This window comes from Amia ocellicauda, chromosome 14 (genome assembly GCF_036373705.1).
Source record: "Amia ocellicauda isolate fAmiCal2 chromosome 14, fAmiCal2.hap1, whole genome shotgun sequence".
In the NCBI taxonomy this organism is placed as follows: Eukaryota; Metazoa; Chordata; class Actinopteri; order Amiiformes; family Amiidae; genus Amia; species Amia ocellicauda.
Window position 1 is genome coordinate 35,090,878 of NC_089863.1, and position 11,849 is coordinate 35,102,726.

The 11,849-nt window shown below is 39.8% G+C and overlaps 1 non-coding gene across 1 annotated transcript; it reads right to left on the reverse strand.

The window, feature by feature from the left end:
* Positions 1-7,657: 7,657 nt before the first annotated feature.
* Positions 7,658-7,772, reverse strand: LOC136769191 (U5 spliceosomal RNA). Its single transcript, XR_010822149.1, has one exon. It is a non-coding gene; the product is annotated as a U5 spliceosomal RNA (small nuclear RNA).
* Between the last annotated feature and the right edge of the window lie 4,077 nt (positions 7,773-11,849).

Sequence of the window (11,849 nt, forward strand, 5' to 3'; positions counted from 1 at the left end):
TTATGAATCACAGATTAACATTTCTAATTGATTTCTCAAATGTCATGAATCACAAACTCCAAACTGTTAAACTTATGTGAACTTCGTCACAGAGAGGCCTCTCTGGCTTCGGGCTCAGATAACAGCACACGGCACGAGGTCCGTGTGGTTTGGAACAAAGGCAGTCCGGTTCGGCTTTGTCCAAGAACTTCCACTCAGTCGATGCACCTGGAAGTTGGGGTTTCGCGAATGTAGAGTCTTTTCCAAACAGATTTTCCACTGGTTTGAAGGCTCCAAGGTTGTGCACAAAATCTTCTTTGTAAGCAGGGTTCCACCGTAGTTACTTGAAGACAAAGTCTTTGAGGAAAGCAGGGCCCTGTTCGTTCCAAGGGTCAAGTTTCTTAAGACTCAAATAGCTATTTAAATGACTTTCGTATTCAGTCGACTTAGTCAATTGTCCAGCTGGATGGCTGGGCACAGGCGGGCAGCGCAGTCTGTAAAGTTCTTTATTTAATAAAGTCCTTTAAAAGAATTCTTCGTACGGCTCAATCTCCTTCTCCCAGTTTAACCCTTCTGTTGCTGGTAAAGACTTAGTTAGTTTCTGGTTCCGGTTCTGGCAACAGAGATACAAGTTGAGCTGTGGCAGCGAGTTACTGGTTTAGGTGAGAGAGAGAGATGCCGTGCGTTACCCTTTATACGCCTGTCAGATCAATAGGTGATTGGTTCTTTAGTTTGTGAGATTGGATTTCGGCTTCAGCCCCCAGTGTCCTATTGGAGGGGGGCTTAATTTATGACTGATGTCAATCCATGCCATCTTTTGGAAATGCCGGTTGGCACGGGTTCGTAGCTCTGTGTCGGGATTTCGGCTCTCGTCTATTTCAAAGAGTTTTTATTTCCTACAGGCCCCCTTCCCCAGACATCTCACAGCAGGGATTCCAAGCTATTTGGCCCATTCTTGGTGCCATCCTCCCAAGACTGTCACTTTGATGTAAACCAGTTCACATGCTGATGAGTTAAGGAAATCTGATAAATTTGGGGGGGAGAGGTCTTCTTTAGATCAGTGCTTCAGCTCAGAGCTAAAATGCTCTTATCAGAATACACCCAACATAACGCTACACTGGTTAATTCTGTTCTGGGAAAACCACAATCCTGCAGGTTTAATAAGTCTCTCTACACATCAGTCCCTGAGTACCTTCAACCAATGGTCATTTTGACCAATTAAGCCCAAGAATTGAGTCAATTAAGTTGTCATGGACTACCCAGTGAAGACATGAACTCACGACTAGGTCACACTGTGAGCTCACCAGAGCAGACATTACACTGAGCTCACTGTGAGCTCACTTAGCGCTTTTCCAGCGACATGGTGCCGGTGCTGGAGCCGGAGCTGCTGCTCGGCCTGGGATCCAGCTGATCTTTTTTGAACCGGCCCGCTTTTCCACCGGTTTTGACGTCACTGGATGTGGGCGTTCCCAAGCATGGAGTAGAAGTGGAGAAACACAGCAATAGTAATCAGCACCGAGGCGACTGCGTCTTTAAACCCCATTTAACATCACAATCAAACTCATTCCGCGTCTATGGCAAATCGTAACCCTAATGTTACAAATGTTCCCTAAACACCTATTTTGCAGGATCAATAAAAAATTATTAGGATTTTTTAAACTTTTACTGACACACATAGTTAATAGCAATGTGTTATAACTTTACCGAAAATAATAATCTGTATATCTTTAATTGTTTAGACGTTATTAAGATATAATGCATCTTTCACATAGGGAACATTTGTAACATGTTAGGAAAAACAAACAAATGATTTGAAAATATTCATAATTACAGCATACAATTTGTCAGGCTTCATAACAATGGTATTTATAACATACTCTGTAAAAATCAAGCAAATAGCATTTGTGGTTCACGAGAAAATATGTATATATAATCAAAGCTATCAGACTATAGCAGCCGGTGTATGAAGACACATACGATTATACAGCATTATTTGGCAGCTTCGCAAGACCTAATTTTAAACGTTGTTGGTAAGTTAGATAATTAGTGGGGACCCGCTATTTGCAGTTCTTCCCCTCCATAATTGCTAAAATAAAGTTTTACTGACATTTTATTGACCCTACCACTGCATAGGGCACATCTGTAACATGAACGCTACTGAATGGCACATACATTGAAAACTACGGAGAACTGAGACAAATCCACTTTACACTTCATAAATAATCTTAAAACGTTTCCAACCAAGGCAACACCCACTTGAAATACGTTCATTCTCATTTTTGGTAAACAAAAAGAGAGATTGTTACATATGTTCCCTATGATGCATCTACAGAGAGAGAGAGAGAGACAGACACTAACTCTCTCTCTCTCTCAGCTGGGAGTGTGTGGGAGGGGTCTGCAGTGAGCGGGAGTGCTGCTGAGAGCTCTGTCCTTTGGCTGCGTTGTTTTGTTGCTTTACTTTTTTCAGTTTGTTTATTTTGTCTTCTGTTTTCAGTGCTTTTCTTATTGTGGGGGAACAGGGGAGGGGAGGGGGGAGTACCGGTAGTTCTTCCCGGGTCGGGGGGTCGGACCCCCTGAATGCGTCTTTTGAAAAACTGACCCGACGCCATGGAGTCAAGATCGCTCCGGTGCAGTTCTGCCCCCTAGAGCAGTGTGTGTTAGCGGTTGGGGAGGTAGCAGGGTGTGAAAATATCAAGTCTGCTGCCATTGTTATCTTCTTAAAAACCACTGATCTGCTCAATCAGCTAGTGGCTAATGGCACAGTGTTAGACGACACTTTCACCCCGGTGTTGCCGCTCGCTGCTCCTGCCCGGAAGGTAACGCTGTCTAACGTCCCTCCGTTCATCCGCACCGGCTCGGGCAGCTGATGTCCGGCATTAAGAGGGTCCCGCTGGGCTGCAAAGCCCCGCAACTGAAACACGTCGTGTCCTTCCGAAGGCAGTTGTATATGATCCTCAATAACATCAATGAGGATCTTAATGTCTCCGAAGTTGGATCTCTCTTGCTGCCACCACCACGAAGATTGCTCTTTAGTAATGTTGGAAAGTCAAAGACAGCAACCGTCAGGGTTCTTGCATATGACGTATTCGTGCTGCACCTCTCTGCAAGGATCCAGGACAGTTTGTCAATGTAAACTCCAGTGCCTGGGAATATTTCCACCTAAAAGACAATGGTAAATAAAAAACAAGTTTATCCCCAAACTATTCTTATATTATGTTAAGTGGAATACATTATCAGTAAGGCTGTGATTTTGTTACAGAAATGTGTTATTAAAGACCACAGTATGTCTCAATTCTAAGTTTATTAATTTACAGACATAATAAAGTCAGTGAATCTGTGACACCCATAATTCAATTACATTCTTATTATCAACTATAACTATGAATATAACTGATAATGTAGCATCATTAGATTGTTTACAACCAATATTTGTTTTCAATATATATATTTTTACCTTGTCTTTGTAATATTGTAGACCAAGAGTGTTATACCTGTTTTGGTGATTCTTTGTCAGATTCAGAACAATTTGCTGTGGGGCTGTCAGAACCACTTGATGGTGACACACTTTTGTCTTCATTGCTGATAAATGTGGCTTTTGTTACAATTTTTTTCAGATTGTCCAAAAGGTCTGGAATCTCTGGAGAAAAAAACCTTAGTATTAAATGATAATCATTTCTAGTAATATATTTAATACAAAGTGAAAACAAAACCATCAATGCCTGCAATTATACTTGAGAGACTTGCTCTATGTTATTGGCAAACTGACCTTTTTGTGGGTCATTAACATTAGCTACGAAAAAAATAGAAGAGATAAAATACAAGAATTACCAGGTCTAATGTAATGCATATAGTCATTAATGTAGGATTATGAAGTTATGTTGAAAAACTTTATTTAATAATCAGTATTATTAAACTATTAGACAGTGCACATTAAGAGTCTGTATTGTGGTTCTAGATTACTTCAGTATGATCAACTATAATACATTACTCTGGAATCTAAATTACTGAAGAATAACATTTATCAAGGTAAGGAATTATTTGCTATAAATAAAAAAACTTACCATCAACCATACGGTTTCGAAGACATTGGTTTTCATTTTTAAGTCTTGTGTTTTCCTTTTCGAGCTGCTTAACTTTTTGCTGTAGCTCAACTTCACTGGACTCTTTAAATGTCTGTAGAATATGACGGGATCTAATTCTTGAAGCTCCATCGGTTTTCTTTCTTATTTTGTGCTGTATTCAGAGAGGAAAAGAGTTTAAAATGAAAATATATATATATATGAATATGATTAAAAAAAAACAATCCTGCAATACATTTATTTAATATTTGCAGTAATTATCTCACCGGTAACTGTGGTTCATCAAGGTCACTATCATCTGAAATTTGAAGTTTTTTGTTTGGTTTAGGTACTCTCTTCATTTTAGGACAGGGCATTTTTGTTAGGTCATTAAGTTTTCTTCTTAGTTCGCCTTCTTTTCCTAAAATAAAAATAAAATAAATAAAACCCTGCATTATGTCCACAGATATTTGGGGGATTATATTTATTTGTCATAAAAATACTGTGCTTTGACCATACAAATTAAGATGAACAGCCAACACTGAATCAAAACTGAAGTTAAATTATATCTGGTTTAATTTATTTTGTGATTTGGGGGATTTTATTGTAAAGCACAACACACAATAAATCGTTCTTACAAATGCCAGTCAAGTATGACGAGTTTTTAGCGCCCTCACCACCACCTACCATGTTATAAGAGTATGTTAGAAGTACAACACATTAATAACTTAAACATTCATTTCAAATATACTGTGATTGTATATATCAAATAGCATGTAAAGACTTTAATGTTTTTTTTTTAAATAAACATTGTTACCAGTCATAATGATCTGCGCTTCATGGACAGGCCATCCACCTTTTGGAGGTTTGTTCGTGTCTCTCCACTCTGCTCTGAAGTTTCGAGTCGTCTCTTCGTCATCATCAGCAATGCTGAATAAATCAAAATTGCGAAAGCAAGCAGTGGGAATCACGCTGTAAGAGTCTTTGTCGACCCCGCTTTCCCACTTCACCAACGCGTGCATCACCGCCATACTACCTTCACCTTCTCGTCTGTTTTTTCTGCGCCTTTTTCCCCCGACAAGTCACGGCACAAAAAACAGTCCCGCTCTGCATTCTGGTACTTGGCGTTCTTAATAACACCAACAGGGTGTAATCGCATAGACCACTCGAGTATAAAGTACTACATATCCCATCTGTTACAGTTTTTTTTCTTCTTCTGAAACTGCAAGCGCACTACATAAAGTTTGGCAAATGAAGAAATTTGGATGATGACTTTACAATCTTATAAACAGTATTTAAGTAAACCTAGATATGCAATTCCAAAAAGAACAGCATCGAGATGGAGAAACAGGATAAAAAAATAATAATACAATGTTTATACTTTTTGTATTTTAATTACAGTATGTAATTATTGCCTTTTGATTTACATTTACAGAAAAAGAACGGCGGCAAACGTGGACTACCCAACAAGAAGCAACAAAGTTACTAAAATATCAGATTCTCAGGTAAGCTTCATGCAGCCATACATGTATAATTATAAAATCAATCCAAAAAATAGACCTTGTTTACCCTACAACTGATTTGAGTGTTAATTCTATTTAAGATATAAAAAAATATTTTGTTTTCTGAACTAATAATCTGTGAACATTCTATTATCTCTATAATTTTAATAAATACATTTATTTTATTATTGGTGGAACATTATATTTTTCAGCTCAGATGATTTCACATACCATCAATTTTTCTGTTAATAAATGTGCAAAAACAAATCAGATGGATAGGCCCCTACATATGAACATTAAGTTAAAGGCCTAGAGTGAGTGTTCTTCACTTCCAGTCATGGCGGGCCACAATCCAGCTCTTTGTAACTCATCAACAACCAAAGACCTAGGAAAAGGGTTAAATGGCTTCAGTTAAGCCAATTAGGTAATTAAGAGCTCAACTGGAAAAAAAACAGCAGGCATAGGGGTACTTTAGGACCACAGTCACTGATATAACCTACAATGTTGTTGTAATGAAAATCAGCAGACAGTGTGCCTCCTCCAGGACTAAGGTTGAGAAGCACTGGTCTTGAAGACCACAATAACAATCGACCTCAAGGGCTAGGGATATTCGAGGTGATGCTAAACCAGTCCTGAATGTTTAAATATAATGTTATTTTCTTGTAGTGTGCCGTTGCTGTTAATGCAACCAGTTATATTGAGCCATCAAATACAGAAGCTGACGAAAGACATCAACATGTAAATTTAGTTGTAAATTTAAAGTGTGTGTGAAAAGTATTTTGTATATGGAGATTAACCCATAGTTTCACAGATAAATTGTGGACCAGTGATATTCAGGATCTTCAAAACAAGTCCTGAATGCTCAAACTTAACACTTCTTTTTTTAGAGTGTCGTTGCTGTCAATCCAGCCAGTGATGTGGAGCCATCAGATACAGAAGCTGATGAAAAACAACATGTAAATTTCCTAAATTAATATGGTGCATCAAAATACTTATTTAGCACTTTCAACTGTTTCTTTGTGATTCCTAAAATTACTTTACAGGCTGGGGCTGGGGGAAGACACTGCGCCCGCCTGGAGAAGCCTGTACAAGCCCCCCTCAATAAGAGAGCTGGCAATCTGCAGTGGAGGGTGTTACACACCATTATTGCTGTCAATTCTTTTATTACTGTTCTTAACCCTGCTGTGTCCGACGCCTGCCCATTCTGTGCTCAGAGAGAGACCGTGTTTCACTGTTTCAGCACTTGCTCTCGGTTGTCACCCATTTTTAGTCTTTTAACTCGTCTTTTTACTGATCTTAACCTGATTTTTAACACAAAGGTTTTTATTTTAGGGGCGCGATACACCAGAAAGACCAAACATGTGGACCAGCTGGTAAACTTCTTGCTGGGCCAGGCTAAAATGGCCGTCTATAAGACTAGGAAGAACAGAGTGTGTGGGGAGGGCAGTGAGGATGCAGTGAGAGTGTTTGCCATGCTGGTCAAGTGCAGAGTCAGACTAGAGTTTAACTATTACAGGCTGATGAATGATTTGGAGAGTTTTGAACAGGTCTGGTGTATTAATGATGCCCTTTGTGAATTGTATGACGGGGAGTTGGTTTTTATTATGTAATTCATTTATAGGGTTTAGTATTTGATGGTTGTTTTGTTGTGTGTATTGGGTTGCTTTCTTTAAAAGTGTACAGATCAGTGGCGGAGTTAATGCTTGTTGGGGGGAGACAAACAAAGGGGAACACTATTTTTTATTTATTTATTTATTTTCTTTTGTATGAATTATTGCGTGTTGCAAACAGGCAATGAAGTCTGATAAAAGTCAAAAAGTCTCTCTCTCTCTCACACACACACACACAGCCAGCAAGACACACAGAGCCAGCCAGCTCAGCGATGACATCACAAACATCTCTCTCAGGTGACTCCTATGACATCACAGAGCACGTACATTCCGTTGCTTGCCGTCTGTCAACCACTCAGTCACTGCCAGCCAGACTGGCTGGCTGACTGGATGGTGGGGCTGCTTGCTGCTGCTGCGTACCTTAGCAAGCTTATTTGCTTGACCGGCCTTCCTCCTCCGCCCACATGCCCACCTATGTCCGATCTGCTGTTCACCTGGATCACAGCTCCGCCCCAACAAGGCAGAGCCTCCCAAGAATGGTACAGACTCACCCACGATCCCCTCCACGGAAAGCTATAGCAAAAGGCAAAAGCATTATACGTAATGAAGAGGAACCCGAGTCCAAGACGCATCCGACCAGCCATACATATTTGTGTGTATTAAAGATCACATTTTATTACATTTAGATTTTCTGTACTTTATTACATCTTTTTGTGATTTTTAAATGTATTGTTTCTTTTCCTTATATATGTATGTATGTATGTATGTATGTGTGTGTGTGTCTGTGTGAAAGTGTATGTGTTTGTGTGTCTCTGTGTGAAAGTGAGTGTGTGTGTGTCTGTCTCTGTGTTTGTGTGTCTGTCTCTGTGTGAAAGTGAGTGTGTGTGCGTGTGTCTGTCTGTGAAAGTGTGTGTGTGTGTGTGGGTGTGACAGTGTGTATGAGTGTCTGTCTGTCATGTAACTCGCACATCTGTGAGGGCACCATTTTTGCAGAAAGAGATGTACACATTTTGGAGCAACATATGCTGCCATCCAGACATCGTCTTTTCCAGGGACATCCCTGCATTTTTCAGCAGGATAACGCCAAACCACATTCTGCCCAGATTACAAGCGCATGGTTGCGTAGGCAGAGAGTGCGGGTGCTAGCATGGCCTGCCTGCAGTCCTGACCTGTCTCCGAATTGAGAATGTGTGGCGCACTATGAAGTGCAAATTAAGACAACGAAGGCCCTGTGCAGTTGCGCAGCTGAGGAAATGCATAATGGATGAATGGGGGGAAATCCCACTTGCTAAACTTAACCAAGTGGTGTCTTCAGTGCCCAAGTGCTTAATAAGTGTTATTAAAAGAAAAGGTGATGTTACATAGTGGTAAACAGTCGACTGTCCCAACTTTCTTGGTTTCTTTTCACTGCTAATGAGATGCTGTAGAGTGAGTTAGTTATATTGCTTTCAGGAGCTCTAATCGTATTGATGAGTTCATGCAGCATTTGTAATTGAATTTCAAAAAGAAATCCTTGCTGTCTGGCCTGTGTGTATGAGATGTACTCTGTCAATCTTTGGCTAACAACTGAAACATTGGTAGAACAGAAATGGCAACATAAAAAAGAAAAGTACATTTTAAAAGAGCACATGAAATAGGATGAATATACAGTTTTTTACAATCACTTTGTCACTAATTTCAGAACCTTGATGTCATTTTTCAAAACTCTAGACACAAAACTCAAAACGGTCATCACTTGTAACACAGGCTGTCCAATGTTCAAAACATTGCATTGTGCATTCATATCTTTAAAGAAACCTTGCACTTGCAGACTTGTTGGTTCAAATAATTCATTTATCATGAAATACCATAGTAACATTTATTTAGATCACCCACACAGAAGATACCGATAGTTTCACTGTGTAGTTGTTCGTACAATCATTAAATATTGTAGTACAAAATATGTGATACATGTTTCATTATGGTACTACACATAAATACATCACTGTAAAAGGACTAGTAGAGAGAATACTACAGACACAGTGGAATCATTGAACAAAATCTGAAATGTATTGATGCAATACAATCAAATCACACCATAGGTTTCTTTGAAGCCATGCAACAATAATTAGCTACAAAAAAGAACAAAACTACAGTAAAATGTCAACTGCAGTGTTCCTCACCTGGCTTAGTGTAAAACAAAGGATTGATTACTGTACTTCTGAATTTCCATCAGCCCTGTGTTCAGGTTCAGGTTCTCACAACCATTTTTCACAAGAGGCATCTTGAAACTGAACATACCTGAACATACTCAGTCATCAGCTGCTTCACTCTGTCTGCATTTCTTTCAAAAGGCACACTATACTCTGTGCTACACATTGGTATGCAGTATACAGTCATTTGACAATTGAGAGTAGCCTAATGTTTAGTGCATGCTGAAGACTTGCCGCTTCTCAGTACGGAAATTTCTGATGATTGAGGCCACAGTTGATCCTGAGTTGATTCTGAGGTTTGATTGAATCATTGTAGCTGCCTCAGTCATGGTCATTCCATGATTTACAACATGCTCTACAACTATTTCTCGGATTTCACTGGACACTATTTGCTGTTGCTGCCGCTGTCTGGTCCGTGGCCTTGTCCTCTACCACGTTCCCCCAACACCTCTCAAATGAGGCCCATGGCTGCCTCTCTGGTGAGGCCTAAGCCCTCCTCTATGACGAGGCCCACGACCACCTCTCAGAAGGGGTGCATGTCCCCTTCCATTCCTTTGACCACCACGTCTTCCTCCTCCCACTGCTTGACCTCTATTGTGACCTGGATGACTTGCCGGCTCCATGTTATCACTGTGTTGCTGGGGTGGATAGCACTCATTTCACTCGATACTCGTACCACAATGTGAAATCAATCATCAATAACCAGTTGGCAGTATTGGAAAAGCAATTACAAGGGCCTGCATACATACAGTAATGTCAAATCTGATGTGGAAGAACAATCATCTTCAACCAGGTTGGAGCGTTAGTTGCAATGCCTTTAATACACGCAGCGTGGAGAGGAACAGTGACTCAAGTAGATCCCAAAGTCGCTCTGCCTTCATTTTAACAGTCAGAGCTTTTATACACAAAAATCAAAGAGCTGGTTATAATCAGAAAGTCATTACTATGTTATCTTAAAAGTTAGCTATGCAGAATTTATATAATTATAGGACAGAGTTCATAGATCAACACATGGATTAGGGAGCAGGCACTTCAATCATACTGTTTGACATTGTCTCCAAGATTCTCATCGTAAATAACAAACAGAAATCAAACTACCTTCTGGCCTGACCTTCTAGCTTGACCTTATCTTTCTTAAGTATACAAGAGAGAAAAACAGGTATTAGAGAAAAAATTTCTAACTTTCCTTCCACACTGCAAACATGGTGTGGAAAAGTGCTACATGATGATGAATGATGATGAAATATTACATCCATAGATAATGTAGTCCAACTGGTTCATGCTCCTCGTTTATTGATGTCAATGGATCTCATTATCCTGAAACTTTCATGATCGAAACATGGAATATTGTTTGTCAGTTTCCATAAAATTATGCATTAAGAGTAATGCAACAGTCACTTATCATTTTGAGCAGCTGTATCAATTGATAGTTAGATCTTTGTAATGAAATGAATAGACAGTGATCTCAGATGTAATGTGTGAATTGCATTTTGAAATGGTAATACTTTGATGTTAAGTTGTGTCATTTTAGTTCAATGAACAAATGATCTGAGGTTGATGTGTATTGTATCCAAGCAATTGTAAAAAAGTGTTAGAGTTTTGAAAAATGTGCATTTTGATCATCGGGTGTGAGTTTAGTGTCTAGAGTTTTGAAAAATGACATCAAGGTTCTGAAATGAGTACCAAAGTGATTGTAAAAAAGTGTAATATCAGGGGACAGTGGCTATTAGTGATCTGGCCTTCCGTGGCCTCTGTATTAATGTAACAGGTCACATTGTATGTGTACACTGATACTTGATAGTATAATATAGTACAAGTAAAAAACATACATAGGTATCATAGAAGTATTTTGCAGAAATGATTATGGATAGTTATCAAAATGGAGAGGAAATGCTAAATCCAGTCTCCCCAGGCTGAGCTTCTATTGCTACACCTGCTAAGTGGCTGCTGGCCCCACTATATGGATAGAGCCACACCAAGTACAAGAGTCTCCCCATTGCTATTTATATCTCCCTATCCAGTCTTCTTTATGTGTCAGGGTGGGGTGCCTATTCCCCTGCATGCTTTGAAACCTATAGCACCTGGGACGCACACTTGGGATCCGGTTCCTCTGCCCCTCACATACACATGAGGAATCCCAGGTGCTCAACACGTCATACTGTCTCTTTCATCTCATGTGTAAACTATGGACAAATACATGACTAAACGTGTTTAGTTGCTTTTCCCAGAATGCTTTGCGCCACGATATGCAAATAACGGGGACTATGATTGGCTCCCTGACATTACCCACACTGCGACTGATGCTACCCATTTCACTACCCAACAAAGACCCATAATATGCGTGTGTCTGTCTGTCTGTCTGTCAAAGTATGTGTGTGTGTGTCTGTGTGTGTCTGTGTCTGTCTATCTGTGTGTGAAAGTGTGTGTGTGTCTGTCTGTCTGTCTGTCATGTAACTTGCACATCTGTGAGGGCACCACTAATGCAGAAAGAGATGTACACATATTGTT